Below are 25239 nucleotides of genomic sequence, written 5' to 3'. Positions count from 1 at the left end.
GTCTTGACCATGTCTACGTGCCTAAATGTGTTGAGTTGCTGTCATGTGATTGGCTGATTAGAAATTTGCGGTAACGAGCAGTTGGACAGGTGTGCCTAATAAAGTGGCTGGTGAGTGTATGTCACAGTATGCAAAACTAATTATGTGTTAAACCACATACATGTGTACATGTCTGAATATCAGGGGATAAGTGACTCTACGGACATGGAGGAGAACAAAGGACAGTCGGCCATGTCTGACTGTGTCTCTGTGGACAGTGACTGGTCCAAAGATCACCCTCCAGACTTCAGGATAAAACCTGCACCCACAGACAAACGGTAACTTCAAAACAATCAAAGAGTTACAGCAGCTCAAACTTAACGATGACACTTTATGGTGCAGTCAGTTTATTATGCTTGGGAGTGTCCAGTTAAGATCAGTCTTTGACATAAAATAATTTCTTTGAATTTTATGACAGAAATAAGGAAAGAAGGAAGTCTAATAAATCCAACCCTTTACCCGAGGCGAGTGACTGGTCTAAAGATCATCCTACAGACCTCAGTGACGGACCTGAACTTCCAGACTCACGGTAAGAGAGCTGTGTTAGCTTAGCAGCATCATTTGTTCATACCAAGCTTGACACTGAAAATTTAAAATTGAAGTTAGTTTTTTACGATTGAAAGATTCCAGTTAATGTTGGCTTTAAATAAACGACTTCTTTTTAATTTTCGACAGAGATATTGACGGAAAAATGTCTCGGATGTCTAGTTCCTTATCCGAGGCGAGTGGCTGGTCTAAAGATCATCCTCCAGACCTCAGTGACAGACCTGAACTTCCAAACAAAGGGTAAGAGAACTTTTAGTTTAGCAGCAGCACTTTTTTTGTAACTTTTTTTTTTTTTTCATGGTTGGCAGAGGTCATTCTTTGATACAAGTGGTGGGACTCAGTTAAGGATTAGTGTAATTATTTGGAGGCTTTGTAAATAATTAATCACACTCAGTCGTAATTCATTGCTTATAAATATTTCACATGGGAAGCGTTTTTCATTTGAAATGGCTTTCTGGAAGATGACTTAATCAATAAATACACATACTAGTGACATAAGCTTAAACAACACGTCAATCTTAAGTACTTGTTAAATGTGAAGTGCAGTTTAAGAAACGTTACTATAATTTAATCAGGAAAAGTTCTCAAGACTTAACTGTGAAATTCAAGTTTTCAAATGACTTTATCAACTTTAAACTTACACAGGACTTCCAATACCTATAGAGTGCAAAATACCTGCCTACCTGGGGTCCCTCATCTAGGTCTACACTCCTTCTCGCCCACTACACTCTGCTTGTGAAAGACGCCTGGTGCTCCCAGCCAAGCGCGGCTCCAAATCTCTAGCCAGACTCTTCTCCTCTGTTGTTCCCAAATGGTGGAATGAATTACCTAACTCTATAAGATCCACAGAGTCCCTTTCTACTTTAAGAGATGTCTGAAGACTCATCTGTTCAGGGAACACTTAGGACCTTAATCTGGCCCTTCTCTTTTTTGTCCTCAGGGGTAGAACGAGTCAGACCATTCTACAAAAAAACAAAAACGGTCCCTTATCTGACCTCTGCCACAACAGAGTTTGATCAACATCTCTGTGTGACTGAACACTAACATTTTTCTATAATTTATCGCATTTGACGTGTTAAGATCCCTGCGCTACTGCAAAAACAGATTTTAACAAATGACCTCTTTAAACATTTTGACAGAGATATCGAGACAAAATTTTCTCAGATGTCAAGTTCTTTATCTGAGACTGGTCTAAGGATCGTCCTCCAGACCTCAGTGACAGACCTAAACTCCCAGTCACACAGTAAAAAATAGTTGAGCAGCATTTTGCTCAGACAGAGGACTCTCAGACGACATCGTTCCGCTCCGTGGTACAACGCTCAAACTCGTGAGCTCAAACAACAATCGAGGAAATTAGAAAGAATATGGCGTTCGACTAAAACAACCGAATCCTGCTTGCGTTGGAAAAATAGTCTAAATGAATATAGAAAGGCTTTGCGACTTGCGCGTGCAACTTACTACTCGACTCTTATAGAAGAGAATAAAAACAATCCTAGATTCCTTTTCAGCACTGTAGCCAGGCTGACAAACAGTCATAGCTCTACTGAACCATGCGTTCCTCTATCGCTTAGCAGTGAGGGCTTTATGAGCTTTTTTAACAATAAGATATTAAAAATTAGAGATAAAATTAGTAGCGTGTTACATGCAACCGTGATAGAACCTTCGATCGATGGCGAATTTGCGGAAACGTCGCTTAGAGCTAATATACTCCTGGACTGCTTCTCGCCTGTGGACCTGTCAGAGCTGGATTCAACTGTCACTTCAGCCAAACCATCAACTTGTCTTCTGGATCCCATCCCAGCTTGGCTGTTAAAGGAAGTCTTTCCCTTGGTCGGATCTTCTTTACTAAGGATGATTAATGCGTCTTTACTGTCGGGCTACGTGCCCCAACTTTTCAAAGTTGCTGTTATTAAGCCTCTTCTTAAAAAGCCTACACTTGATTCAGGCTCTTTTGTCAACTACAGACCGATATCTAACCTCTCTTTCGTTTCTAAGATCTTGGAGAAAGTTGTTGCGAGTCAGCTCTGTGATTTTCTTCATAGCAACAGTCTTTTTGAGGTCTTTCAGTCTGGGTTCAGAGCTCACCACAGCACTGAGACTGCGCTGCTGAAAGTAACCAACGATCTACTTTTGGCTTCGGACAGTGGTCTTCTTTCTGTGCTTGTCTTGCTTGATCTTAGTGCCGCTTTCGACACTATTGATCATTGCATTCTTCTGAGGAGATTAGAGAGTCTTCTTGGTATCTCAGGAACCGCTTTAGCCTGGCTTCGATCGTATCTTTCGGATCGACATCAGTTTGTTCATGTGAACAACGTCTCTTCTTCTCACACCAGGGTGCAATATGGAGTTCCTCAAGGTTCAGTGCTCGGACCGATTCTTTTCATCTTGTATATGCTTCCTCTCGGCACTATATTGAGGAAACACTCCATAAACTTTCACTGCTATGCAGATGACACTCAGCTTTACTTGTCAATGAAGCCTGAAGAAACCAACCGCTTATCTAAACTTGAAGCATGCCTCAAAGACGTAAGGTCCTGGATGAGCAGAAACTTCTTACTGCTGAACTCAGAGAAGACTGAAGTCATTGTTCTTGGACCTAAACATCTCAGAGAAGCTTTCTTGAACAACATCGCCGCTTCTGACGACATCAGCTTGGCTTCCAGCACCACTGTCAGGAACCTGGGAGTTCTTTTGGATCAGGACCTGTCCTTTAACTCTCACATCCAACAGGTCTCAAGGACGGCATTTTTTCATCTTCGCAATATCAAGAGAATTAGACACATCTTGTCTCGGAGCGACGCTGAGAAACTGGTCCATGCTTTCTTTTCTTCTAGGCTGGACTACTGTAACTCTCTTTTATCCGGCTGTCCTAATAAGTCTATTAGGACTCTTCAGCTGGTTCAGAATGCTGCCGCTCGGGTACTGACTTGGACTGGGAGGAGAGAGCACATCTCTCCAGTGTTAGCGTCTCTACACTGGTTACCTATAAAATCTAGGATAGAGTTTAAAATTCTTCTTTTGACTTACAAAGCGCTTAATGGCATCGGGCCATCGTATCTTAAAGACTTAATTGTTCCGTATAATCCGTCTAGGTCTTTGCGTTCTCAACATGCTGGTCTGCTCGTTGTACCTAGGGTCTCTAAAAGTAGTATGGGAGGTCGAGCCTTTAGTTATCAGGCTCCTCTTCTTTGGAATAACTTACCGGTTGAGGTCCGGGGAGCAGACACGGTCTCAACCTTTAAGAGTAGACTTAAAACTTTCCTTTTTGATAAAGCTTACAGTTAGAGCTGGATCAGATCTGAACCAGCTCTTAGTTATGCTGCTATAGGTTTAGACTGCTAGGGGGAACTGACACACAGGGCTCCTGTTTCCCTCTTTTTCTGTCAGTCTAACTTCTAGTCTTACTGTCCTGTTATAGTTACTGACCATACACCTCTCTGGGAGGGTCTGAGTTTGTCTTGTAGGTTCCTGGGGATCGGTGAAGAAGACGGCCTGCTGCTGTGCTCCTGTCCGACACCAGCTACTACAGCTTTGGATTTGGCCTGCTGGTTTCTCCTTAACTGTCGCCACAGCGCCAAACTTCAGACTGCGTCTGTTTCTCTCTCTCTCCCTTTCTGTGTGTGTGTGTGTGTGTATGTGTGTCTGTGTGTGTGTCTGTGTGTGTGTCTGTGTGCGTGTGTGTGTATCCCCCCCCCCCCCCTCCTTTTTTCTCCCCCCTCTCTCCCACTCTCTCTCCTCTATCTGTCTCTCTCTAACCCCAACACAGTCGAGACAGATGTCTGTCTAACATGAGTCTGGTTCTGTCCGAGGTTTCTGCCCGTTAAAGGGAAGTTTTTCCTTGCCATTGTAACTTGCTAAATGCTGCAAAGTCCTGTACTCATGGTGGATTAAGATAAGATAAGACTCCTTATCTTGTCTTGATGTTGGGTTTCTGCTAATAAAATTTTATTAACATTTACGGGTCTAGACCTGTAAATGTTTTTGTAAAGTGTCTTGAAATAACACTTGTTATGATTTGGCGCTATATAAATAAAGATTGATTGATTGATTGATTTTTTAATGTCTAACTTAATACTGATAATTTAAAAGTCACTTCTTTTTTTTTTGTCTTTCAAAATTTTTCAGACACCTCCTGCCTAAAACCCAAAACATCAGAGGGATTGTGTGGCCTCACGTTCATGGTCCATATTCATACTGATAATAAAGCTCAAGCAAGCTTTTGTCCTTCTGCAACATGGGAGGTTTTCGTCCTCCCTGAGCTCGACTTTAGAAAAATAAATAAATAAATAAATAAATAAATATATAATAATAATAATAATAATAATAATAATAATAATAATAATAATAATATTAATAATAATAGTAATAATAGTAAAAATAATAGTAATATTAGCAAAAATAGTAAAAACTAATAATAATAATAATAATTATTATTATTATTATTATTATTATTATTACTATAAAAATTAAAAAAACATAAATAATATAAAAATAAAAAATATATTAAAAAAACAACAACAAATAAATAAAAAAATGAATTAGAAAAAGTGACTTTAGTTTCTCATGGTTGGCAGAGTGTTCAGTCAAGACCATTCTTTGATATAAGTAGTAGGACTCAGTGAAAAGAATTTATCTCAAACTCTCAAACTCAATGTGTCCTGATGTCCAGTGCCTTATCTGAGGCGAGTGGCTGGTCTAAAGATCACTCTCCAGACCTCAGTGGTACACCTGAACTTGAAAGAGGCGTAGGGTAAGAAAACTCAAAATAAAGCAGCATTTCTTCATATCAAACACAATAATGAAAATTTAAATGTGAAGTCTTTTGCTTTTAAAGGTAAAGAGGTGTATCCCATTACAACAGCTCAGTGCAGCCTATCTCTGGGTGTGATGAAGTATTAGGATGCTGTGTAGCACTCAAGCTCTAAAATCCATATGTCTCAATGTAATTTCACAGAACAATGTGTTTAATGTCTAGATCTCCTTCTGTGATAAGTGACCGGTCCAAAGGTGATGGTCCAAACTTCAGTAATGAACCAGGACCCTCAAAGGAACAGTAAGGCATTTCAAGTCTCCCACACTATCAGATAAAGATCTGTGTATTCAGACTTTGTGTTCACTATTCAAAAGGAGTCAGTTTTCAGAGTCTGCCAGTCTTTCTGGGGATAAATAATGATAAGCACCAAAAGTAATTTCACAAAACAATGTTTTTCATGTCTAGATCTCCTTCTGTGGTAAGTTGCCGGTCCAAAGGTGATGGTCCAAACTTTAGTAATGAACCAGGACCCTCAAACACACAGTAAGTCATTTTCTAGTCCTTCACACAATCAGAAAAAGATCTGTGTATTTAGATTTTGTGTTGACAGTTTTGAAGAAGTCAGTTTCCAGAGTCTGTGAGTCATTATGAGGGTAAACAATGATTGGGTGAACAAATTTTTTTATTAACCTATGAGTTGGAAATAAAACATACACCTTTTTTCTTCAACTTCCTTTGACTTAAAAACCAATGGGGGTTGTAATACAGTGATTTCAGTGTAAACAGGTGAACTAATAACAGGTTATTTCTTGCTGATTCTCATTTTCATGATGCAATCTATTAAGACAGCTTCTAGCTGTTTTCTGTCAAGCAGTCGCTTGAGGTTTGTTGTTGTTGTTCTTTGAATGAGGTTAAAATGAGAAAAAAAAAGTATGAGTATACATTAAAGCAGAGCAAACAATACCTTTTTGTTGTAATTCATAAATAAAGGTCTATAACACCTTCTACAGGCTTACATTATTATTAAATGAATCAGATAAACCCCATGTGCAGTGGTGTCTAACTACATCAATTAAATATTATTCCATAATACTTAAAATAACCTGTATTTAAGTAATACTTAACAACTTTGATTAGATATAATTACTTGTCATCCTCCATGTCTCAAAGCATTATTTTGCCATACATATGATAACAATAATCGTCAATAAGACCTTCTTTAAGAGAATTAAATATCAAAAAATGTTGTCATGAATCAGGTAACTTAAGAAGGAAATCATTGTGCAACAATGCAACAATAAAAAAAAAGATATAGTCAAGGCTTTCATCAAAATACTCTTTTGATTTCATTGGTTTATCACTGCAGCCCAAACTTTCAATTGGATATATTTAGTAATAAAAACTTAACACAGAAAGGCATTTCACAGCTCAATGTGTTTAATGTCTAGATCTCCTTCTGTGATGAGTGACCGGTCCAAAGGTGATGTTCCAAACTTCAGTAATGAACCAGGACCTTCAAAGAATCAGTAAGACATTTCAAGACCTCAACACTACCAGAAAAAGATCATTGTAGTCAGACTTTGTGTTGACAATTCAGAAGAAGTCAGTGTCCAGAGTCTGTCCGTCTCCCTAAGGGTAAATAATGACCACAGACAAACATTACGACTCCTGCTTGATGTTTTGGTCTGTTTCTCTCTCTGTAGTATTATTTGTTTGACGAATTGTTAAATAGTAATTTTAAGCAAAAATTTAAAACAGGGTTTGGCTCAAGATGGGCAGGCTGGCTGCATTAATACTGTCAATAGGATTAACTTTTTAATAAAGACTAAGCACAAAATGTAATTTCACAGAACAATGTGTTTAATGTCTAGCTCCCCTTCTGTGATGAGTGACCGGTCCAAAGGTGATGGTCCAAACTTCAGTAATGAACCAGGACCTTCAAAGGAACAGTAAGTCTTTCCTAGTCCTTCACACTATCAGAAAAAAAATCTTTGTATTCAGACTTTATGTTCACAGTTTAAAACAGGGGTCCCCAAACTTTTTCCCATCAGGGCCAAACAACTTTTCACTTCTCTGATGGGGGGCCAGGGTCAGTTTGTAAAAAAAAGTGTGACGATGAAAAAAAAAAAAAAAAGTGTCCAAATGTAAATATTTGTTTACAGAAAGCCACACATATTAATATATATGTTAACCAAAATTAACAACCCTTTGATCTTGACAGGAAAAAAAAACCAGAAAATAAATAACACTATTAATGAAATATACAACAATATTTATGAATTAAATAATCGCTAAATAACCCTTTTCAGGTATTTCACAGAAAAAAAGACCATAAAATATTAACTTTCTTGTAGACACCACTGTTTGCAGCTCTCTCATTAACTTAACTGTGAAAACCAGAAAGCCAGCAGGCTAAGAAACCAAACTTAGTGATACAACACCTCCCAGCACAATACATTTCGCTACCAGTATGGTTGTGTAACAGGATTTTTTTTTTTTTTTTTTTTTTAAGGGAGGGGTTTTAGATAGGCCACAAACTGCAGAAAGTCACGTTCTATGCATGAGTAAATCTCAATCATGTGGCCAGACAAAAAAAAAAAATGACAATGCACCTCTGGTATTGTTCAGGGGGCTGGGCAAAATGTGGAGGGAGGCCATATCTGGCCCCCGGGCCATAGTTTGGGGATCACTGGTTTAAAAGGACTCAGCAAAAAAAAGGAATTTTTATCACTTTTTTATAAACCTGAAGTTTTACTCAAGGTAATGTTGTGGGTGGTAGCACGGTGCCTGAGCACCCTCTATTGACCAGCTGCCACTGTCAGTGACATGTGTCAATCTCTTAGCATCCAATGCCATTCCCTCAGCGCCACGTGTCACTTGCCACGGTTACATGAAAAGTTTCTTGTTTTTCTGAATGGAATCTTTCTGAATGACTTTTCCGAAAACAATAGTATACATGGAAAGGAATATTCCAATCTCTGGTCTACATGCACCGCTATAATCAAACAGAATAGTCAATGGGGCATGCAAAGAAAAACGTAAACATCACGTGATTGAGGACGTAAAATTGAGGAACGTCTCTAGTTGCGTCTTACATCATATCTGAGCATGCACTGAAAGAACGTACCCTGACAACTTTCCGTTTGAGTGGATACATGATACCTCAATCGGTTTGAGGAAAGGAATATTCCACCCCTATGAAACCGATTAAATGTCCATTGGGATTGGCACTTTACTTTCAGAATGAGGTGTATACAAAGGTTAAATACCGATCCCTCAGTAACTTGTGTCAATCACTCAGTCATTTGTGCCAACCCCATTGGGACTCTTGTCAGTCACTTGCCACTCACCCCAATCCCTCATCGACTTGCGCCAATCCCTTAGTGACTCATGCCAATCAGTCAGCCACTTGTGTCAATCACTCAATGACATGTGCCAACCCCTCAGGGACTAGTGGCGATCGCTAAGAGACACAGGCCATTCCCCCAGTGAGGCGTGTCAATCACTAAGCAACACATGCCAATCCATCAGGTGCTCATGCCAATTGCCCAGTGACACAAACTGGAAGCCCATCAAAGGATTTGTTGTAGTTAAATGGGTGCGGCCAGGAGATAAGGTCAAATTTCAAGTTTTTTTCACAAACCCGCCAGCGTTGACAACTTACAAAGTTGGTGCTTGACCAAAAAGGGATTGGCATGAGTCGCTGAGCGATTGACACGCAGGGTAGAGGGATTGACACATGTCACTGAGCAATCAGTGGCATACCAAATGCTGCATTTGAATAACATAACTAAAATACACACATAGCATAATACAAATCTGCCAAACTGTTAAAAGATTGTTTTTCAGATTCAGTGAAGAAAAAAAAAATCACAGCAGGTTGACTTTTTGATTTCCTTACATCACCATGGTCTAGATTCTCAGCCGCTGTGATGAGTTTTTAGAAAAGATTTGCAGGGTTTCTTAAATTGTCTTTTATTGGATTTAATTTGACAAAAACATTTATGATCCAACTGATATTATTTTTATTTTCTGATATAACAAAAACATTTTTGTGACCCGCCCTCCTGTTGTCCAGCTGTTTTTTATGTAAGGATGTCCTGAAGGATCCAGTCTCTACCAGCTGTGGACACTGGTTCTGTAGACAGTGCATCACCTCATACTGGGACCAGTCCACTTCACCAGGAGACTCAAGCTGCCCCCAGTGTTGGGAAGGATCAAGAACAAAACCAACCAGTGCGGCATTTCACTGTAAAAACTGTTATTTTGAGATTTCTGTTTTGAGTTTATTCTCAGAATATTTATCCTCTCTTCCAGCAGATGGTGGTTTCCAGGAAGTTATAGATGAACATAAGATCAGTCTAAAGAGGAGATGTGAACGTGTGAACGAAGGAACAGATGAAACAGGGAGAACAACCTTCCTCCAAGGGATCTACACTGAGCTCTACATCACTTCCAAGATGGAGACCCTCCTTGACAAACCAATCAGGTGCCAGGACATCTTCAAACCTTCACCTGACCAACAGAAACTCATCAGAGTGGTTCTGACAAACGGTGACTCAGGTGTTGGAAAAACTTTCTCAGTGCAGAAGTTCACTCTGGACTGGGCAGAGGGCTCTGAAAACCAAGACCTCAGTCTGGTGGTTCCTCTTTCATTCAGGGAGCTGAACCTGATCAGAGATGAGCGCTACAGTCTCCTCAGTCTGCTCCATGTTTTCCATCCAACATTACAGAAGCTGACAGCAGAGACGCTGGCTGTCTGTAAACTTTTGTTCATCTTTGACGGTCTGGACGAAAGCAGACTGCCCCTGGATTTCAACATCACTGAGGTCGTGTCTGACGTCACACAGAGGTCATCGATAAACGTGCTGTTAACAAACCTCATCAAGGGAAATCTGCTTCCCTCAGCTCTCATCTGGATAACATCTCGACCTGCAGCAGCCAATCAGATCCCTCCTTCATGTGTGGACAGGGTAACAGAAGTCCGAGGCTTCACTGACGCCCAGAAGGAGGAGTACTTCAGGAGGAGGTTCAGGGATGAAGATCTGTCCAACAGAATCATCTCACACATCAAGATGTCCAGGAGCCTCCACATCATGTGTCAGATCCCAGTCTTCTGCTGGATCACTGCTACGGTTCTGGAGCACATGATGAGCACAGAGCAGAGAGGAGAGCTGCCCAAGACCCTTACTGACCTGTACTCACACTTCCTGCTGGTTCAGACGCAAAGAAAGAAGAAGAAGGTTGCTGAGGGACAAGAGACGAGTCCTCAGGAGCTGATGGAGGCTGACGGAGAAGTTCTCCTGAAGCTGGGCAGACTGGCGTTTGAAAACCTGGAGAAAGGAAACATCATGTTCTACCAAGAAGACCTGGAGCGCTGTGGTCTGGATGTCACAGAGGCCTTGGTGTACTCTGGAGTTTGTACAGAGATCTCTAAAGAAGAGAGTGTGATCTTCCAGAAAACAGTCTACAGCTTTGTTCATCTGAGTGTTCAGGAGTTTCTGGCTGCTGTCTACATGTTCCACTGCTTCACACACAAGAACACAGCCGTACTGGAGGCTTTCCTAGAGGACAACACATCCTGGCTCTCGTTTTTCAATTTGAAGAAAATTTCCAAGTTGTTTATAAACTCAGATAGTGGTAGCTCAACCCTGGATGTCTTCCTGAAGAGAGCCATGGAGAAATCCCTTGTCAGTAGAAACGGACACCTGGACCTGTTCATTCGCTTCCTTCATGGACTCTCTCTGGAGTCAAACCAGAGACTCTTAGGAGGTTTGCTGGGTCACGCAGACAACAGCCCAGAAATGATCGAAAGAGTCATCAACAACCTAAAGGAGATAAACACTGATGAGGTCTCTCCTGACAGAAGCATCAACATCTTCCATTGTCTGATGGAGATGAAGGACCTGTCAGTTTATCAGGAGATCATCGAGTTCCTGAAGTCAAAGTACAGATCAGAGAAACTCTCTGAGATCCATTGCTCTGCTCTGGCTCACATGCTGCTGATGTCAGAAGAGATTCTGGATGAGTTGGACCTTAAGAACTACAACACAACAGACCAGGGTCGACTGAGACTGATTCCAGCTGTGAGGAACTGCAGGAAGGCGATGTAAGTGCAAATGTGACACTGACAAATGCTGAAATATAACAAACTTGGAATGAAAATAAATATATAAAAACATACTACTCAGAGATTTGCATAGGTAAAGCAAATATTGTAATTATCTTTTATTAGCAGCACATCCAAAATATTGTTACAGATTATCCGGCTGTGGACTGGCAGAGATTCACTATGAAGTTGTGGTCTCGGCTCTGAGGTCAGACCCCTCCCACTTGAGAGAGCTGGACCTGGGTGACAACGAGCTTCAGGACTTAGGGGTTAAACTTCTGTGTGAAGGGCTGAAGAGTCCAAACTGCAAACTGGAGACTCTAAGGTCAACACCATATATTCTCCTGATCTAAGACTGATAGAATGTTAAAGCTATTAGTGTTAGCTTTGATACATTACTGATAATTTTGCTGAACAATATCATCATAAAAATATAAATTTAAGAGAAATAATACACAAACATTACAAAACTGTTGTTTTTTTTTACAAGGAAATTACTATGACTTTGGTAAACTTATTGATAAATTAATTTACCAGTCATTAAATGTATTGTAACCATTTATGGATTCATGTTACAAAGTGTTACCTAAAATATTTATCTGGTCTCAACAATCCAAAGACTTTGAACTTTACCCTGCAGAACCTTCTAAAACCTGTTTAATCTATTTTCAGACTGTGGTTCTGTAACTTGTCAGAGATTGACTGTGCTTCTCTGGCCTCAGCTCTGAAGTTCAGAGATGATCTTCAGCGCGCAGAGGTGAAACTTCTGTGTGATACGTTGAGGATCCCAAGCTGTGATCCACAAACTCTGAGGTCAAAATCATATTTTTCTCCTGATCTAATCTTCTCCTGATACTGATTTTAAAGTCATGGTTCATCCAGGTTTTTTCTGCAACAATGTTTCAGTCTGATTAACTTTGGTTGAGGAACGTTAACTGTAACAACTTTAAAATCTTCTTGCAGAACCTTCTAATTTTTTTAAAATCAATTTTCAGCCTGTGGTCCCACATTTTTTTTGGGCACGACACTGCTACTCTGGCCTCCAATCTTAAAGATCTGGATCTGAGTAATAACAAGCTGCAGGATACAGGAGTGAAGCAGCTTTGTGATTGGTTGAGGAGTCCAACTTGCAGACTGGAGACTCTGAGGTCAGTTTAGTCATTCTTTGATGAAGTCAACAATTTTATACTACTCTTTTACTGTACCACTTATACAGTCAATCCATACAGTTAACGTAGCACACACGTACAGGTCAGGAAAGGCGAAGTGGGGTTAAGAAGCCACAGTGGGTGTGTCTCAAAGCTCCCCAAGAGAGGTGTCTGGGAGGCATCCTCACCAGATACCCAAATCCCCTTCATCTGGCTTCTTTTGGTGCTACAAGCTGCACACTATCATCAAGGCTGAGCCCAGACAACCTGAAAGAAAAGCTCAGAAAGCTCATTTCAGATGCTTGTGTACGTGATCTTGTTCTTTCGGTCACTACCCACAGCACATGGCCATAGGTGAGGGTCGGGATGTATAGTGACCAGAAAATCAAGAGTCTTGCCTTCTGGCTCAACTCCCTCTTTTCAGAGGTATATCATCTGCATCACTGCCGATGCAGCCCCAATCTGTCTATCAGTCTCTCGCTCCATTTTCCTCTCACTCACAAACAAGACCCGAGATACTTAAACTTGGGACAAAGAACCCCCCTTCAGCCCTGGAGTGGGCAGTCCCCCCTTTTCCGACTGAGAACCATGGCCTCAGACATAGCGGTGCTGATCTTCATCCTGCTGCTTCATATTCAACTGCAAACTGCCCCAGTGCCAGGGAGGTCAGTGTTCAATGAGGCCAATAGGACCACAACGTCTGCAAAAAGCGGGGATGGGATCCTAAGACCCCCGAACCTGACTCCCTCTGCCACTTGGCTGCGCCTTGTCCATGAAAGTAATTAACAGAATCAGCGGCAAAGGGAAGCCCTGGCAGAGTCCACCCCTGACTGGGAACGAGTTCGACTTACCATTGGCAACACATACCAAGTTCTTGCACAGGAAATATAGTTTCATTTAGCAGTTTCATTTAGCAGACGCTTTGGTCCAATAAATAAATATAGAGATTGAATAGCCCATAACAACAGGCCATCAACTCCATATTCTCGGAGCACTCCCCTAGCAAAATGCCTCAGGGGACCCAGTCAAAAGCCTTTTCCAAGTCTACAAAGCACAGGTTGACTGGTAGGGCAAACTTCCATGGTCCCTCTAGCGCCCTTGCAAAGGTATAGAGCTGGTCCAGTGTTCCACGACCAGGACAATTACGCTGGAGTAAGATCTTACCAGGGAGTCTGAGGAGTGTGACCTCCATAGTTGGTGCAGACCCTCTGGTCCTCCTTCTTAAAAGGAGAACCACCAACCTAATCTGCCAATCCAGAGGCTCATTCCTGATATCCATGCAATGTTGCAGAGATGTGTCAGCCAGGACAGTCCTACAACAACCACAGCCCTGAGGAACTAAGGATGGATCTAGTCCACCCCTGAAGCCTTGCTGCTGGGTTGTTTGACTGCCACAGGGATGAGCAGGCCCAAAGAATGCATGTTGGTGGAAATGAGGAGATCCTCAAAGTACTCCTTCCACTGCCTAATTATACTCTCAGTTGAGGTCAGCTGCCCCCCTTACGCACTGTAGACAGTGCAGAGAAAAGGCTGCTTTCTCCTTCTGAGCTGCCGGACAGTTCACCAGTATTTCTTCAAGGCCAAAAGAGAAATCCAGTTCCATGGCCTCAACAAACTTTCCAAAGCCTGAGTTTTTGCCTCAGTAATAGCCACACAGTGCTTGGCCCCGGAGTCCCACAAGCCGACTATGCCCCGTATGACTCCTTCCTCAACTTGACGGCACCCATCACCTTTGGTGTCCACCAACAGGTTCTGGGATTACAAGCATCAGGCGCCTTGCACCCACCAGCACCAAGTACTAGCAGAAACTGTTGTTGCTGTGCCTCCTGGGGTAAGCACACAGCTCGTTGACCACTGCTTTAGGCCATTTTTTGAGCCTGCTGTTTGACTCCCATGCAAGTTGTTAAAGGATATGTATGTCCATGTAGACCAACAGAAGCTGTATGGTCCATGATTGTGAACAAACATTCAGTCGAGTTAGTCCCTGTATGAAAGCTTTTCAGTGGCTTAGAGTCTGCTTTCCTTTGGTGAAATCAAACCACTACAAGGCAAGATGTCTAAAACCAGTGCACGTCTGATTTCTATACTCATTGTTTTAACTACATTATTTTTTTCTCTATTTAGTTTGAATAGCTGCAGCTTGACAACAAAAAGTTGTTCTCATCTGGACTCAACTCTGAAGTCCAATCCCTACCATCTGGGAAAACTGTACCTGGAAGGAAACAAGTTGCGCAATTCAGGAATAAAGCTGATGTGTAAATTCATTGACAATCCACTTTGTAGACTGGGGTCTTTCAGGTCAGACACTTTTTCACTGCTCTGCTGGTGTTAATGAGTTGTAAAACTTGTATTTTTTTCTAACATTTTCACAAAGTTAAGATCAAATTAAAGTTTATTATAACTTCTGCATATGCAATTTTTAACCTCCACTATTTATCCTGACACTTTTAAAATGTTTTGTATCTTGAGTGGATCTTTTTCTAATACATTTTTGTGGAACTGCAGTTTTTCATGGTTCAACACAGCTTCATTGATCGCATTTCTGAAGTCCAACCCCCAACATGTAAGAAAGCTGGACTTGGCTTATGACTCTCTTCAGGAGTTAGGACTGGAGCCTCTTTGTGAATATTTGAAGAGTCCAAACTGTTATCTGGGTATTCTGAGGTGGGTCTTCTGTTTTGCACTCACACACAAGCATCAGTTGAAAATGCACGTTTTGTCCGTGTGTAGAGGTTGCAAAACAGCACAGTTTTGTACTGAATCAGACAAAGTCTGTTTTTACCTTTGATGGTTAGTTTCATTGACCTGATAAGATCATTGTTTATCTAAAGTTCATAAAACCTCAACCTTACAATTCAATTAAGAAGAAGCATTTTGACATTTGGTTCAATAAAAGCTTTGCCTCCTGTTGTTACATTATTCACTCTTTATCCAGGTTGAAGGACTGCCGTTTGTCAAAGAACAACATCATTTCAGTGGCCTCAGCCCTGAATTCCAGACCCCTTTATCTGAAAGAGCTGAACCTGAGTAAAAACAAGTTGCGGGATACAGGACTAAGACTGCTGTGTGACTTTCTGCGAAGTCCAGACCGCATACTGAAGACTCTGATGTAAGACAACCCCTTTAAAAAAAAAAAAAAAAAAAAAAAAAAAAAAAAAAGTTGGATAAATCTCAAAAACATGACACCTTAAATGTAACCTTCCTTTAAATGTATGAACTAGTGAAAAAAATATCTTTCATATCTGAAGGGTTTCTATTTTTTATCACATGTAATTTATGTTGAGCCTCCATCCTGCTGGGTTCAAATTTTTGGTGTTTCAATTGTATTTAAGTTTCGCATAGTAACAATTGAAGCAGGAAATCTGTGTCTAAAGTGTTATAATTTTATCCCTGATCAGATTAAGTGAATGCAGCTTGGTAGAGGTAAGTTGTGCTGCTCTGGCCTCAGCTCTGAAGTCCAACCCCTCCCATCTAGAAGAGGTGGACCTGAGTAAAAATGAGCTGCAGGATTCAGGAATGAAGCAGTTGAGTGATTTCCTGCAGAGTCCAGACTGTGTACTGGAGACTCTGAGGTAAGGTTTAAAAAAAACAGCTTTTATACTCATCCCTACCACTTAAGTATCTTCTTGCTAAAGTCTGTGTTCTTCTTTCGAAGTTCTGTCTAGTGAGTTGTAGATCAGTCTTGAGCAAAACAATAATCTTCCACTTGAAAATTTATTCTGACTTCTTGTAAAACTACAAAAATATTTTTTTTTAATTCAGATTGAGTGAATGCAACTTGGCAGTGGCAAGCTGTGCTTCTCTGGCCTCAGCTCTGAAGTCCAACCCCTCCCGTCTGAAAGAGCTGGACCTGAGTAAAAACAAGCTGCAGGATTCAGGAGTGAAGCAGCTATGTGAGTTTTTGCAGAGTCCAGACTGTGTGCTGGAGACTCTGAGGTAAGAGTTAAAAAAAGAAAAGAAATATTTTTTTTTTGTGATTAGCATGGTTCTTTTAAATTTGAAACACTTTAGACATCCTGGACATTATTTGGTTTTAATTCATGTTAAATCTTTTTTAGACACTGTTTAGAAAGTTTTAAAATCAGAGTAGGCAGAGGGGGAAAAAAAGTTTCTGCTTCTTTGTTGAAACAGCAATTTGTATTCATGCTGATAGGAAATTATTTTTCACTAATTCAGGGTTTCTGGTCTTGACTGATTTTAAGACAAGCAGAGTCCGTGCTTTCTAAAATATCACTACTTCTTTCTTATTTAGATTGAGTGACTGCAGTTTGTCTAAGACCAGCTGTGCTTCTCTGGCCTCAGCTCTGAAGTCCAACCCCTCCTATCTAAAAGAGCTGGACCTGAGTAACAACAAGCTTCAGGGTTCAGAAATGAAGCCGCTGCGTGATCTTGTGAAGAGTCGAAAGTACAGACTAGAGGATCTGAGGTATGTTGGAGATAGTCTATGCTGTTTTTTCCAGTGTCGCTCCAAACACAGCAGAAATCAGGATATCCTGGAAACTATTTAACCCATCCAGAGTTTTCTTCCCTCAGTGAAAAAACTGAATATGTGTAACAACAACAGTAAAACAGAATGATGCCTTCAAGGAGTCTGTCTTTCCCCTCATGCTACAAGTGTCCAATATGAGAACATAAGAGCTAGAAGGAAGCATGCTCTATTTATCTGACTGAAGAGCTAACAGCTGATTGAGTAAATCTCAGAGTCTAAACACAGTTTTTTATTTTCAATCATCAGGGACAGTTCAGAGTGATCAGAGAAGATCGTCTTTCTCCTGCTGATCAGAGAGGTGGAAGCAGCAGCAGAAGCAGGGATGGTGAGTCTCTGACTGCGCAGACTGATCACAACAGGTGAAGGGGACTCTCAGTGCTGCAGTCTGAACCCCTCTGAGATCCGGCCCCACTCTCAGACTCAAGACCTGGAGCTGATTTTTTATTTTCTTGCACTCTTCTTTTATCCTCGAGATGATAATCTTTTCATAATCTGAATGACTCAGCTTTGACAGTTCAGTACACTTTCAATAGACTTCAGGGTAACTTGAATAATTCATTTGTTTTCTTATTACATCTGCACTTTATTACATTAAAGATGAGCTTTAAAGGTAGGGTCTGCAGGAATTTATTTGTTAGTAAAAAAAAAAATTCAAATTGGGCTCTGGGCCTCCTTGGCTCAGTGCCAGCAGTAGCTCACACCCACAGCCTACGACCATGACTATGTGGATACACTCACTCACCCAGCAACCATCTGCATCATTGGGTTTCTACAAGGGAAAGACTAGAGCCGTGCACCAGACTTGGCATGTAAGCACAAGCTAATCACGTCCACTATCAAAGCCAGTCAGGGTAGTTTCTTCCACTGGCTATTATTAACACACAAAGTCAATTGCGCACTGCGCGCTCTGTGATTGGTTGGTACCAATTTCGAGACTTTTGTGTGTTGAGGTGGTAATAAATATTTTTCTATACATAGTAAAATCTCAAAGTTTTTCAGTTGAACATATTTATACTCAATATATGACTTTGCAATGCTGTGTTCATGTCCAGCATGGAAAATCAGCTACTCCTCCACTCCCTCACTAGGGCTGGGGATAAGCGATTATTTTTAGAACGATTAATCGGGCGATTATTTTATCGATTAGTCGACTAATCTAACGATTAATTGGACTATTCGTCTAACAATTATTTTTCTGTTGTTCAATTATTTCAAAACCATAATGTATCCCAAATAAATGCCAAAACGATCTCTCTCATAACAGAGCTAGTTAAACAACACTGTTTTGCACAGCAAAATGCAAAATATAGAATAAAATTATAAAAAATAAAAAGGCCAGTCTGTTTACTCTTACAGTCCAATAGGGCTGCAACTTACTTATTTTTAATAATAATCTATTAATTATTTTTTAGATTAGTCGATTAATCATGGTTATTTTGTGTTTCAACCTAATTTGGCTTTTAAAATGTGCAGACCTTTATAATTCAACCAGTGTGTTGCATTTTCACTGCATTTACTCAGAGTTAGGTTGTCACCTCTGATTGGTCAGCCCTGTGTAATGTTTGTTTGTCTTTATTTCATTCATGATGACATAAAAAAATATAAGTAGGTACGATACAAAAAAAAAAAAAATCTCAAAATGAATGAAGCAGGTAACAGGGAAATGAAGTTGTTGTTCGTAGTGTTGGATAGACCGCTTATTAGTGACTTTGGGTTTGTTTTCTCATGTTTATTTGCTCATTGGGGCTTTGCTCTCTGTATGATCCCGCCTGACTCTCTCCCAGCTCTCCATGACAACACATTTAGTTTTATTTCTCTACATGCGCTATTTCGCTCATGCGCACTCCGCTCCTCCTCCTCCCGCTGAGTGTTACCGCTGCAGTGTGAGCTTGAGAGTGAAAGCTCCATCAGATAAATGTCCTCTCTTTTCAAAACTTAGGGGAGTTTTGACACAAGTTTGTGACTCAGATCCTGAAAAACTGTCTGTTACAGAGAGTGAAGGAGACTCTCTAAATCATGTTATCAGACGCTAAACACCGGGAGCTGTCAGGCTGTCCAAGCTGGAGATGAAGAGCCTCCGTCAGCGCACAGCGCTCTCTGGGAGTGGAGATTTTTCCTCATCAATATTCCTCACGTATGAACTTAGTGATCTTTTCCCATAAAAGTATCCAATAACACTCATGCTGTGAACTTGAGTTATGAATGAGTATTACCCCCTGGTATTTGGTTTCACTAAGTGACAACGATAATAAAAACAATAATACGACGCTTCGACTATTAAAATTTGCGTCTAAGAATTTTTATCGTCGACTAGTCGATTATGTCGACTAATCGCTGCAGCCCTATCCCTCACAGTCCCAAAGATGCATTTAGGTACTTAAACATGGTATCATTTAATTTTACATGAATCAGTACTCAGTACTACAGACAGACTTCTGTCAGTACCTATAAAACTATCTAATTTTGTATCCATCCCTAAATTCAATAGATGATCTACGTTATCTTTGATATATGACATTTATCTCCTGTTAGAGAAAATGCTGTCAAACAGAATAATTGATCTCTGATGTATAAAATATATTTGGCTCTTGTCGTTTACAATACAATCAATAATGTCACTCCTAAATAGTCTCTAACATCACTGCAATGTTGCATCAAAAGAATAACTGTCCATTACTGAAATATCATCATGTGTTCTGGTGCTTGTAATTTTTATTGAGTGACCACATTTGTGTGTGTGTGTGTGTGTTTTGTTCTTCTGAAATAAAAAATGTTGTTTACAATGAGAGGAATTCCTGGAAACATTTCATCTTTTGTGATGAGCAATATAACAACTGACAGGTTTTAATGAAAACAGGTGAAGAAAATGTGAAAGTGTCGTGTCAGTTAAAGCAAAAACTGTTTTCAGTCCAGAGAGCAGAGGGCAAAAAAGGGCATGATACAGGATGCCTGTTTATTTAACATTTTAGTCCACTTTCACATTCTCTGGTTCATTGAGTAATGAAACAATGGTGGAGTGACACACTTTAAAAAGCAGTGGACGCTAAGATGACATCACAGTGCCCTTAGCTTTAAGAGTTTCTGGTCTGCTGAAGTGAAATACAAGTATAAAGAGATTCTTCTCAAATGAAAAATACAACATGTGACACTACACACCACAACCTGGTCCAGGGGTTTTCTGTTGGTGATGAAGTGCTCTGCTCGTAGTTGACCAGCAGGTGGTGCTGCTGCATTTACAATAAAGTGAGACTCGAACAGAAAAGTTACTGCACTGACTGCTTCTTATTTGAACTAAGCAGAGGAAGATGGGGTTTTTTTTACCATTCATTTGAGCAAATATCACTGAAAAAAAAATGGGTGTACAAATACATTTGTCAGCATTTGCCATACATATAATCAAATCGTATTAATGCCAGACAAACCCACCCACCTACCCAGGTATTATTTATAAGGATGTGCAACTTACAACTGGTATACAATTATTTAACAGATGTATGTTTATAGAATAGAAATAATTATTATTTTAAAAAGGGACAAAAAAATAGTAATAATTAAATAAGGAATAATAACACTAGGCAATGAAATACAGTATATGCTTTAAAAAGAGGAAGGTAATTTTAAAGAAATCTGAACTCGAATTATTTTTTAAAAATGTCAAAAAGTTGAAAAAAAAAAAAAAGAAAGAAAGAAATTTAAATACATTACAAAAAAGACAGAACTTCAAGTCAACGGTTGGACCATCACTCCTCCCCCACTCTGACACTAAAGACTTTTGTACCACAAGGCTGTTTGATGAGTCAACGAGTCAGACTTGCACCCACCAATCCATACAAACAGAGCAGCGGTAGATTCCTCTTTTTTCTTGAAAGCTATTTAAAGACACTGCGTCTCTTCGGACATTCTGTTTCTCTACATTACAGCCTGATGTTTGAACTTGTCTGTTTCAGACCGTTAGGCACTGCACATGGTGATGGAAACCACCCATGCATTGCTGTTTCCTGTTACTGAGGGCATTTACAGGAAGCCTTGTCACAGCTGAAAGAAGCGACAAAGACTCCTGCCGCCCCTCACATAACTGTTGGCTTCCTCAAAACCATTAACTCAAAACTGTTCCTATTATCTATTATTACTGCAATGCACTTCTGGTAAGATGCAATCTGTATCTTGTTACCTGTTTTGAGGACATGTGAAATGACAATAAACTGAATCCAATGTGGTTTTAAAAGGCAAGGGGAGGAGAAGCTGTGACGCAGATTTATTTGTGAAGTGGCTCAGTCAGAGTGAGACTGTTTCCGGCGTGGATTCCAGTTTGATGTCAGAGTAGTGCAGAGGGAGGAAACGACAGGGTGAGTGTATCTTTATTACAAGAAAATTAATTATTATTTGATGGGTAATATGTTTTAGATTTGTACCAGAAATGAGACCAGACACAGCGCTGAATCAGTTTACGGTACAGGAAACTGTCGATGTGTGGTTCTTGCGTAAGTGACAACCTTTGATGAGGCAAAACGAGGTTTTGTCACGCTTTTTACCCTCGTGTGAATTGCTCATCATCAGACATCTTTCAGTAACCAATACTACATTAACCAGAGCTTGATGTGTTGGCTTTTGTATCCCTCTCATTTTTTAACTCAAAGAGGTAATCAACTATCAGAGACTCTCAATAACATTGTGGCAAACAACCCTGCCACAGGGATGGTTGTAACACACTATAGGGTTGTTTCTCACAATGTCATTTTAAAAAGAAAATTATTTTTTATTTTTAAAAGCAAGAAGGCAGAAATAAATTTGAAAGTTTAATGACATAATTTCTACTTGTAAAACTCAACTCAAAATTAACTTAAACACGAGGAGGGAAACCTACCTGCACTGCTTTCTGCCAACAGGTGTCACTATTTCCTCTTTTTTCCAGACTGCTTGATCTGCACAGATTCGTTATCCATGAGCTGAAAACACAAAGAATGAAAATGATAGATATTATTTTTAGAATTTATGTTTGAATTTGTTTCTTTTACTGTTTTCTTAAACTACCATCACCTACTGAAAAAAATGATGACAATCTTTTCATAATCTGAATGACTCAGCTTCTACAGTTCAGTACACTTTCAATAGACTTGAGGGTAATTTGAATAATTCTTTTGTTTTCTTGTTACATTTGTACTTTGTTGCATTAAAGATGAGCTTTAAAGGTAGTGTCTGACCATTTCAGGAATGCACAACTTGATGCATCCTGACACAAAATGAGCAAGGAACATGAACAGGAAATACATCTTTAGGCCAGCCTGCTGTATATAACATAGGTATAAATATGACAGCCAATGCAAAGAGAATGTGATGACAAACCCCAACTGGAGTGTCTTGCTAGCATCAAGGCTAACAACCAGTAAGCTAGCCAATGATAACCTGAACCTGGGGTGCATCAGAATAGTCCTTTTTTGATAAGGAACCTTCCTAACTGAAGAAATGACCCGGAAGCATTTAAGCGTCGGCCATGATAAGTGCTGTTCGAATTCTCCAAAAGTTAAGGAAAGGAGGGTCGTCTCTTCCTTTAATATCTCCTTTAGCTTAAGAAACACCGGACCATCCTTTTCAAAAGGAAAAGAGCAGAAAACGCCCCATAATGCCTTGCAGCACCTGACGTGTATAAATACAGCTCCTGCCGAAAGTTTACGCAAACTTACAATGGAGAAGGGACGGAAATTATGCGAGTACTGTTGCTTTTTTAACATTAACCATCATGTGTCTGCCTGAATGTGTTTATTGTGTTCACAATGTATGAATGTCAAAAAGATTTATAACCCCAAACGTTTGGTTGCAATTCCGAACTGAAACAATGAATCACTAGTGATCGAAGTAATAAAGTTTATTAAAGTCAATATAAGAAGGGCAAATGAGGACTTTTACAATATTCCAAATATAATAAATTCAAACAATGTTCATAATGGTATATGTGAATGAAACAGGGGGTATAGTGTTTCTGACAGTCTGCTGTATTATCCATGACAGTCTTCTTGTGTTATCAGGCTTCAGACTGTCAACATTTACTAGAGGTGTCCCAGTCCGATATTAATATCGGATATCGGTCCGATATCAGCAAAAAAAACAAATATCTGTATCGTATCGGAATGCATCTAAAATCTCAGATATAAGCAGTCCATTCCTGACTCCGCTCCTGCTGTTTTTATTTGATTTATTTAGGTTATTTTCTGGGTCTTCTAATATATTCTGTATTTTATTCAATTACTAGTCTTTTTTATGTTTAATGTTAAAATTTCTGTTACCCACTGGTCAATAACAAATGGGTGAGTTTTTCCTCATACCTACTGTTACTGATTACTGTTCTTTGTTTGAATAATATCACTAAATCAAGCCTTTTCTAACATGAAATACTACAAAATAAGTAACAATAGTATGCATGTTTAATGCTGATATCGTATCGGATTAATATCGGTATCGGCCAACACTCAATGCTGCAGTATCGGTATTGTATCGGAAGTGAAAATATAATATCGGGACATCCCTAACATTTACTACAGATGTTCTCAAACCTCACAGCTGTGAGCAGGAAACACACACTGCATGACCAAACACAAAACACAGTCACAGGTAAATCCTCTGATCATGGATTGTTAATGTTGACCGGTGAAGACATGACACAACCCTGTGAGATAAGGCAGAGGACAAATGAGCTTCCAGTAGTTCATTTTCGGGACATTGTAGTTCGTCGTGGCTTACCTACATCACAAGTAATTGTCGTCACATAAATATGACAAAGTGAAAATGCAGTCGAATTCCTCTTTGGCCGCAGTTCTCCTTTCCTATCATCTTTTTCCCTCCTTCCCTTGACCCTGTGGCGTTTTTTATCAGGGTTAAGGTAAAGTGGATAGGAAAGGACTTAGGAAGGACTATTCGGATCCACCCCAGCTTTCCCTATTAACTTTTAGAGTGTAACAATTGGCCTATTATTAAGACACGTTACCCTCCACTCACTCCAACAATGAACATTTTGTGACAGGCACTATGGTAGGTATCACGGTAGGAGTTATTTTGCATTTTTGGGGATAGAAAGATCACATATTATCAAAAAAAATAAATAAAATAAAAAAATAAACGCCAACTTTACCAACTTTTTCAAGAGTGTTTCTTCATTAATTTGGTCCTACAGTATTTATATTGGATTATTCAGCATAAAGTTTGCGAACCTTCCTCGGCTGTAACATATAAACTAATGAAGCTAAGCTCCAGAAGATTAACCCTTTTGGATAACAGCTAAAAATGATGTACAATAACCAAGAACAAAGACTTAAACAGAATATGCCAATGAACTCCCAGCAAACAAAGAGACATTATGAACAACGCAGCTAACGGTAGGCTAACGGTAAGCTAACTTTAGCTAATGGTCCCAAATTGTCAGACTGCAGTAGTGGTTCTAGTGTTACAGATAACTATATATTTCTTTCCTGCTAAATGACAATATATTCCCTTAAAATAAAATTCCAGCCTACCTTAGTAAAGATGTAGCATCCTTGTTAATTTCATTTACAATGAGTTGATCTACTGCACAACTTAATCCAAAGAAGACACTTTTCTCGGTTGAGATGAGGTTTAGGAAGGGGTAAAATTACATCCCGTTACATCCCAGCATCTCAGGTACTTTGTGTTGGAGCTGCATGTAACCCATGAACACCGTTTGGCCACTTTTTAAACTCAAAATCTCGGAAAAACATCATAAAACTGAACAAAAACAGACTTTTTGCGATGTTTTTTCTGAGCAGAGTGTCCGTCTGGGAATGGTTACACCCACTCTGATTGGCTCCTCACGTTTTAAGGCGGGACTAAGCCATGAGTCAGTAGTTTTGTTGTTAACCCATTGTGTGAGAGCCTATAAGAAAAAAATACAGAGGAGCTGAATACTAACAATTTGACATGAAAAACACAGAAGTCCTTACACCTTCGCTTTCATACTTTATTTAAGATCATTTCGGTGAGCTGTGATTCTAATTCTTTAAATTTCCACTTCCCACTACAACTTGGGAGACAGCGCCCTCTGCTGGTGAGATATAATGAGTGTGACAACAATCCCCATTTTCTACTACACTTGAGAGGGGGAATATAACTATAACGATACCTACTGACACACAAATGTATGGATTTT

At 39.8% G+C, this 25239-nt stretch overlaps 1 pseudogene; it reads left to right on the top strand.

Moving 5' to 3' along the window:
- Positions 1-719: 719 nt before the first annotated feature.
- LOC141807828 (uncharacterized) overlaps positions 720-25239 on the top strand; it is a 32082-nt pseudogene continuing 7562 nt past the window's right edge.

This window comes from Halichoeres trimaculatus, unplaced genomic scaffold, assembly GCF_033239565.1.
Source record: "Halichoeres trimaculatus isolate MK-OKI-2021-1 unplaced genomic scaffold, fHalTri1.1 fHalTri1_scaffold_18, whole genome shotgun sequence".
NCBI classification, from domain to species: domain Eukaryota; kingdom Metazoa; phylum Chordata; class Actinopteri; order Labriformes; family Labridae; genus Halichoeres; species Halichoeres trimaculatus.
This window is presented reverse-complemented; position numbering and strand designations above follow the sequence as displayed.